Raw genomic sequence first — 8,942 nt, 5'->3', positions numbered from 1 at the left:
TGCTTATGCAGGGGGTCGGACTCGATGATCTATTGAGGTCCCTTCCGACCCTAGCATCTATGAATCTATGAATCTATGAATCTATAAGTGCAAAGTCCTACAGTTAGGACAGAACAAGCCCATGCACTGGTACAGGTTGGGAACCAACTGGCTAAGCAGCAGCTCTGCAGAAAAGGACTTGGAAGTTCCAGTGGGCAGCAAGCTGAATGTGAGCCAATAGTGTGGCCTTGTTGTGAAGAAGGCTAGCAGCATACTGGGCTGCATTAGTAGGAGCATTGCCTGCAGATCAAGATGTGATTATTGTCCTCTTTTCATCACTGGTGAGGTCACATCTGGAGTACTTTGTTCAGTTTTGGGCCCCCTACTGCAGAAAGGATGTGGACAAATTGCAGAAAGTCCAGAAGAGGGGAATGAAAATAGTTAGAGGGCTGGGGTGCATGACTTCTGAGGAAAGACTGAGGGAATTGGGCTTATTTAGTCTGGAGAAGAGAAGACTGAGGGGGGGATTTAATAGCAACCTTCAACTACCTGAAGGGGGGTTCCAAAGAGCATGGAGCAATGGTCTTAAGTGGCAGCATGGGAAGTTTAGGTTAGATATTAGGAAAAACTCTCTCATTAGGAGGGTAGTAAAGCACAGGAACAGGCTACCCAGAAAGGATATGGAGTCTGCATCCTTGGAGGCTTTTAGACCTGGCTAGACAAAGCCTTAGCTGGGATGATCTAGTTGGAGATGGTCCTGCTTTGAGCTGGACTAGATGGTTTGACTAGACCTTCTGGGTCCATTCTAACCCTAATTTTTTATGATTCTATATTGTACGCTATTTAGCCAGAATGCCTGGATTCACAACTTTTAATTTTTTAATTACTGTAATCATAGAAAATGAGGCTGGAAGGAATCTCAAGAGGTCCTCTAATCCAATCCATGTTCCAAGACAAGAGTGACTATATCTTAAGGTACACAATCAATTTTCTCTAACAGAAAGCACATGTACAGTGCAGTGACATTTGGAGAACCTCAGTGCTTAGCTACTCATTCATTTTATTGCATGTGTAGCTCAAAGTGCATAGAGTTGTAAAGTCTGTTTTCTACAGTTGAGTCTGATGCCTAATACTGTTTCTTTTAATGGAGGGGAAAAGCAATCCAGACCATGCAATTGGATTATTCTAAGGCACAGCAGTGACTTTTCATGTAGTTTGATCTCCATACATCAGCTTACAAGAGGAACTGCAAAAAAAAAGTTATGGCTGTATCTTAGGAGCAAAAAGGGCTATAGATTTTAGGCCCTGATCCTGAAAAGACTTGGGCTTTACACACGTCCCATGGGACTGACTACAGTATGTACATTTAAACATATGCATAAGTATTTGAAGGTGAGGCTTTATTGGGATTTTAAATTAATATGTATGAATTTGATAAATTTGATAAAATGCTATTAGTTCAGTTAAAATGAAACACTGTTGTCATCCCTGGCTAAGATTAATGTTATGGATCTCTGGTGGCTTTTGGCCCAGCAACAATTCTATTTAAGAGTGACAGTTTTCATGCCATTTAAAAACGGCTAAATAAACTGGTCTTCACATTCATACAGAAAACCAGTGAAACACAGGTTTTATTATACGTATTTAAATATACATAATTTAGCTATATTTGTATATGAACTTTACTATATATATTTACAAGGCCACCCATCTTCATGTGGCCTTTGCTAGAGCTGCACATGGGGAACATGTGGTGAAGAGACCATAGAGGGATGACTTTACCGTTGGACAGCAACCAAGCAGGCTGGGAAAAGGGAGACACGATCGCAAAACAGAAATGACATTTCAACTTTCCACTAAGAGGAGTGAGAGACAACAGTGCTACCCAGCAGCTTATATCACAATGACAAAGGAACAAGGACTACTTTCTTCAAAACTGTGTAGGAATCTTTATTACAATAAATTAAGCCACAATCATCTCCTAGTTATTCTGTCTCTCCTCCCTGCCATCTGGCTCTCATGGCAGAACTTTTTTCTAGCAGCTAAAGAAGGTTCTTTAGTCCAGATTCTTGCTAGTTTTAAACAAAAGATAAAGAGATACCTACTAAGGCTATGGCCAGATTTCATCTCCCAACTCCCTCAGCTCTTTATTCACCAAAGCTCAATTACTCCAGCTTTTCCAGAGGAAGAAGTTCATCAATAAACATTGATTAGGAACTTCAATACTGGATCAGACTAGTCAACCCCTGCAGTCCAGGATCCCATTTTTAACAATGGCCAATATTCCAAAGGGAAATGCAAGAAATCCTAAGGTAAACCGCCCTATGGAAACTCTTTAGCTCCCCCAAATTAGCCAGATGACTTCTGCCTTGAATTACAGATCTTTCTTTAGATAGTTCAAGCCCCCTTTTATTGCAGTGGAAGTTAATAATTTCAAATAACTCCCCCCCAAAATTCCACATATCATATTATATCCATTTAAAACTGAAAAGCTGATAATCAAACTCCTCACTGCTCATGAATGTGACAGTAAATTGATGCACACAAGATCTTTTAAATCGATTCTTTAGAGACACTGATGTTTTTAAAATATGCTAGTTTGGAAATAGAAACTGCCCCCTGAATGTTGCTTGCAGAGGTACTTAAGTTGCAGCTGGGCTGCTTATCATGTCCTCTTCCTCATTAGTATCCAGTACTGTAGCTAAATTGGAAGCAATTATTATAGCTTTCATAGTAGGCAGTGCTATGGTTATGGTCACATATAGCATTCTGTTAAAACCTCCTTTTTCACTCATTATATTTTGCTGAGGAGTTTCTTTTTGACTGAAATTTTTGATGCTTAGTCTCAACAAATAGATGATTTTTTTCCTTCCTTTGGGGAAAAACCCACATGTCTATCTGAGGTAGAAGAACATGAAAAAAACAGGGGAGAGGGGAGAGGAGACACCATTATCAACCAGGTGGTTTTCCCAGAATGAGGCTTGAACCTTGCACTCCGGTCTGACCCCTGCGATTTCCCCAAATGTAGGAAACTCAACTGCATAACATGCGGTAGTGGGGGACTGCATCCCCCATGTAAAAAAAAGGAAGAATGAAAGAAAGAAAAAGAAAGGAATAAAATAGATGAAGCTCTGATAAACACATTAAAATGGATTGAAACATATTCTTTTTTTCTACTTTCCTTATCACTAAGTTCTTATTTTTAATGACATTATTTAATGTTGCTAATACAAAATATATCTCCATTGCATGGCACCAGGTTTTTCTCATTTAATAACTTTAAGTAGGGATTTAAGTTATATGGCTCTACACCTTGACCTCCATCTTGTTATGAACCGTAGGTGGCAGAGGCTATATTCAAGTTGTCTCTGGAGTTTTATGCTAAAGACTCTAGTGCTTACCTCAGTAAATAAAATTGTGCTTTAATATTAGCATGCTAAGTATACATTATTATTCTTTAACTATTCACAGGATATATTTTGTGGTCCTCAGTGCTTTTAGGCTTGGTAAGAAATGCCTAAAAACTTTCCATACAATGTTCATCAGGCAGCTTTTTGTTAAGTATAGAAGAAATTATATTTTAACATGGTAAGAGGACAAATGGTTAAGATGAGTGAATATCTAAATCTCAGACCCTGAAACTGAAATCATTTTTTTTCTATTGGTCTAAACAGTGCAATTCAATGCAGATGTGTTGTGTAAAAAGCATGCATCACAATGGGATACATTGCCTTTTGCAACCATACAGACTGAATTAGCATGCTACAATCTGCTAAAACTATTTCTGTTCTACTCAAGGTCTGTCTGGTGGTATTGTTCCAGCTCTTTAAACAGCAATCAAAGACCTTGCTTTAACATAAGGCATTGTGTGGCTGAAGTCACTCCTTGTAAAAGAGAAAAAGTATTGCTTTGAGCCCTAGCTTTTCTTCTAAGAAAGTCATGAATTAGTTCTGGGCATGATGTATTCTATTTCACAACTCCAATTGCTCATCCTATGAGGATCAAAAGGATAGTAGCTTATCATCTTTCCATGTTCTCTGAGTTCATTTCATTCCTTTTGTTGCCTCTGGTCTTACGCAAAGTTGTAAGCTGTTTGGGGCATAGACTGGCTTTGCCTCTTCACCTGTAGAGCTCTTAGCACAGTGGAGTTCTGATCAGGCAAAGATCTCTTGACATTCTATGATACAAATGAATATTATTGACAACTAGAGATTAGATTATTGAACTAATGAAAACCTTTATTATTTTACTCTACAACAGAGAATAAATACAGGCCAAATACATTACTGAACAAGCATTCCACTGAGAAATAGTTTAAAATCAGAATCAATATAGCTGCTCTCTGCAAACTGTTATCAGTAGGATTTTTAATTTGCTGACAGACAGTTGTTTTAAAATGTGGCTAGGGTCAGGCAAGTGACACTGTAAAAAACAGCATCTTGCTATTGCACATGCAGTATCTGTTCTACTGTGTCTTCCACTCCTTATTTGTTTAATTTAATGCCAAAACCAAGTTCCCCCTCCTTGCCCCACTGTTAGTACTGCAGAGCTGTTATAGCTTGGGAAGAAGAACAAGCTGTTCTATTCTGTCTCACCTACAAAATTGTCAGATACATTTGATTTCCAAAGTTTTTATAGAAAAATGTAAAAGAGAGATTGGCTTGCTTGGATTTATGTTGATTTTGCCCAGATGGCAACAAGGGGAAAAAACTCCAGCTTTTGACCTTTGAAGGCAATACTATAGTGCTGAAATACTTAGGAAACAGGAATGAAAAAACACAATGTAGTTTACGCATTTGCTTTTCCAAAACCAAATCAGGAGCCTCTAGCTAATGAAAGTCCTGGCTTTCTAGATAAAATTGTTAATAGAAAGATATGGGTATACAATTTATCTTTAATTTTCCATTTTGAAGGATAAGATGGCAAAGTTTCCTGGGTATGTACCATTCTGCAACCAAACTGTACCATTCTCCATATGTCCTCTGCTAGGTGAATGTGAGCACCACATTAAACCCGGGGGGGGGGGGATCTACTTCACCTGTCCAAAGCGAGAAAAACAGAATATTATGACAGGATAAGGGGATGACATTTAACCTTCTGATCACAAAAACATCTTTTACTAAAACAGCACTTTTTGTTAAAAAGAGTTTCTCATTTCAAATGCATCTAATAGCCATGGATTATAACTAGGATTGAGGAATTTTCAAAATTCTCCTTTTACAGCCAATTTTAAGATTATGATCTGAATACCAGATCACCATTACAATCATTTATAAATTCACAGCGGGAAAAAGTCCTTGCTTCAAATGTGCTTAATTCATTCTGTGCCACTGTCATCCCATTTTTATCAAGTCCATTTAGTCTTTGTCTCTTCTACTACATTATTTCCCTGACCTCAATTGTCATTATTTTTATCACCCTTTTCCATTTTATTCTGGGTATTCAGACGACATATTCTGCCCACTGTTCTTTCTTATTTATTTTATTTTTTGTAGTTTCTACTATGTCCAGATTTTCACACCTCCTCAAATCTCTTTCCGTTCCTGTCTCCTGTGGTTTTTATCCCCAGCATACATATTTCAAAGAACTTTTCGGTCATTTTTAATTTTTGTTCGTCTCTCAACAAGGACACGTGTCTCAATCTGTATCAGGTGCTTTACATACCATTAAAATACTGTACTACCAAATTAGCTTAGTTTTTGCACTAGTTTTTATAAATTATGTGTCATGGGAATGTTCTGTTTTCATTGTTTTCCCTGTTTCTACCCTTCCCATGAAAAGGCTGACACCTTTTAGAGATGGATCCACGCTACACATAATGTGTGAACATCCCTTTTGGGGTTTGGTTCAGACACATTCTAGTTGTTGGGTGTAAAATATAAGAGCTGAGCATTAGTACAGCTTATTTTGCAAAAGTGAAGCAGTTATTAATAACTAACTAAAATAATGAAGTTTCCTAAGCCAGGAAGAGAGAGAAACTGTTAAAACACATTTGTGAAGATAGTTAGAAGATTTTCTATTCCTCACTTCTTTAGAAGAAGAGAAATCTTGTATTCAATGGATGGGAATGATTCAGGCCAAAGTGATAATGTTACTGGAAATACCCTTTTCATAAACATGAAATACCCATAGTGATTGAGATAAAAAAGTGTGTCATTAAAATCACTGCAAATGCTATGCATAGCAATTTATTGTACTCTGCTAAGACCCTATGAAGCCCGTTTAATAAATGAGGTTCAGCAATGGCAAATGGCTTGGTGCAACTCGAGTGTCTCTAATCAAATTTGGGCCAGATGAGTTCTGTAGATTCAGTTTATTTCATTAATTTACTACTGTTTAGCACTCATGGTAGATGGTCAACTGATATTACTTGTGACAACGCTAAATAAAATAAGCAAAGGAAAATAAGGTATGTGATGTATTACCAAGATAAATCACACCACAGAATAGAGGGAGATAAAAAGCCTACAGCAGCAACACTTAGCACACTTCATTTGATTCTCATTCGTCAGCTTCAGTGCCAGTGGCTCAAAAAGAATGCAAAGGTAAATGAACACAAAAATATGATTTACAGTACTTGAAAAGAATTGCAGAGAAATAAATCAAAAACCGAGTATCTTTTAGGCAGTGGTTTATTCAAAATATGGGACTTTTATAATAATATATTGCTAGTGTAAAAACATCAAAGCCCACATGCAGCCATAATAAAACCACAGCCAAGGCAGGAAGTGTAGGTTTTTGTTTTTTATTCAGGAGACAGTTATATTCATCTTATCCTAAAAGGAATGCACAGTCACATTCATTTGCAAGGATGGTTAATGATTTTGGTTACCTTTCTTCTGGGCGGCTCAGTCTGAGACTTGAAAGATGCCACATTCACAGAGGACATATGCTGAGCACATAATGAAATTCAAGTTCCTTTAAAAGTGTCTCAAGCTGCACACCCAAAATTACTCTTCATTTTTTTTAAATCAAAAGCTAGTGCATGGAAAAGACGCCTTGTATGTGCTCCCCACTCACAGCAGCAAAGCTGCTTTCAAGGAACCCATGTAGCAATACCCAGCAGAAGGGTTGCAGAGATACAGGCCAAATACCTATTGTTGCGTGGATCCTCCTATCCTCCAGCTCATAAGAAAGGGCCAAAGAGCTTTTTCAAGCCATTAGGCTAGAGCAGGCTCCACAGAGTGGCTCTGCAGTTGCTTCATGGCCTGTGGAGATTATTCCCTGCTAGCCCTTGTCAGAGCACATTAACTTAATTAAAAATGTTAGATGAATGGGAACTTTACTGCAAGTAGCCACCCACCCACAAAGATATTAAGGGAAAAAAAACCAAGCGAAATACATATTTATTACTGGTCTCCCATCCTCTAGGGTGAATGCAGCACAGCCTATGTAAAAGGAAACAAAAAGTGCTGAAACACTTCACTCTGTTTCTTCAGTTCAGTTCCCAATGAATATACTCCCCCACTAGATTATTTTCAGATGACAACCATGATGATGGTATAGATGACTTTCTAATAACACCATCCTTAAAATGCTAATGTTTTGTTTGTAAAAAGCTGAGTCATTTCCATACAGGTATCTAGTGCACAGCTGTATGTTGAATGTTTGATTTTCTTTTCCTTAATTGTATGCTAGAAGAACAACAGTGGAATTGTGGTGTTAATGACTGGATTTCGACCACATACTGCTGAACCTCCTAAGATTACATCCTGTACTTTCATTAACAAGCTCAAAAAGCTATAGCTTTTATAATAAAAATGTTAAGAAAAACCTATTTCAAACCTGTAACATCTTTCCTGGAAAGCTGTTTTCCTGGTATTTTCTCTACAGATGCTTCTTGCATTATTGAAACTTAAATTGTAATACTTTTGCAAGTAGGGATGAAACATTAGACTTCTAGAGCTATATAAAGTTAAGATTATACATTTCAAAGGTTTAAATAAGTGTTTGCCTGAGAATAGCAATCTCTATGGAAAACACATTTTAGAAAGAAAACACCAGTTGGATTTTCATTCTATTACAATTGAAATGGCACTTCTTTTTGGCTAATGACTGAATAAATCAGAATTTCAGTTGTATATTCACAGCGTTTTTGCCTAGTTATTCTGTAAGATGCAAAAGTGAATGACATCTTTAGAAATAACTCACTTTACAGTAAGAAAGTAGTCTTGAATCTGAGTAATTTATGGTGAAATCACTATAAAGTTTACAAAATAAGTACAAAACAAACAATCTCTATCTTTTTTTTTTTTAATATGAGAGCTGCGCCATAATATTAGTGGCTCTAATACATGCTTCAAATAATTTTCCCTCCTGCTTTACTAACCTGCAATTTCTCCCTGACAGTCTAGTTCACACTGTGCTGCCTTAGGTTTATAGAGGTCTTTAAAAACTAGGTAGCTTCCCAGAGTCCCTTTCTGCAGTAGGGATTGTAATTCTTTCCATGCTTCTTGTAAGCTTAGAGTTGATCCTACCAGTACTGTGGTCACAGACAGGTTTTCATTTCTATTGATAAGAATTTCTCTGTAGTTCTTACCACTAGAAAAATAGTCCAAGAGCTAAAGCATGCATGCATTCCAGCTCCCTCCCTGGAGAGCTAGCCTCCAGCTACGAGGCACAAGAGGGGTGCTCCCTGGACCACCCCCATCCTTTGAGGAGCCCAGTAATTAACAACCTGACCTATTGGGACTGGGTGGCCCAGAGCCATTATCCTCTGACACCAGTCATCTCAAGGGTTCAGGAGGGTTCCAACTGCAGGAGAAACCTGCCTCCCCCCTTTATCAATCAACTATGGGGGTGGGATTTTCAAAGGGGGCTCTTCACAGCTCCCTGTCCAGGCTGTCAGGGGGCCAGTGTCCCCCCTCACACTCCATGGGAGGTAGGGAGAGAGAGCAGAGGACTACAGGATATTGGGTGTCCACCACACCCAACAGAAGTGTACAGCCATTCAAATTAGATGT

General features: G+C 38.1%; 1 long non-coding RNA gene across 1 annotated transcript; it reads right to left on the bottom strand.

The window, feature by feature from the left end:
• Window positions 1-4,034: 4,034 nt before the first annotated feature.
• Window positions 4,035-5,013, bottom strand: LOC109307350. Its single transcript, XR_002100241.1, has 2 exons — window positions 4,924-5,013; window positions 4,035-4,156 (listed from the first exon to the last, which is right to left on the bottom strand). It is a non-coding gene; the product is annotated as an uncharacterized LOC109307350 (long non-coding RNA).
• Window positions 5,014-8,942: the final 3,929 nt, after the last annotated feature.

The sequence above is a fragment of the Crocodylus porosus genome, unplaced genomic scaffold (assembly GCF_001723895.1).
Source record: "Crocodylus porosus isolate Cpor-Errol unplaced genomic scaffold, CroPor_comp1, whole genome shotgun sequence".
NCBI lineage: Eukaryota > Metazoa > Chordata > Crocodylia > Crocodylidae > Crocodylus > Crocodylus porosus.
Note: the sequence above shows the minus strand (reverse complement) of the source record. Positions and strands in the feature narration are given on the sequence as shown.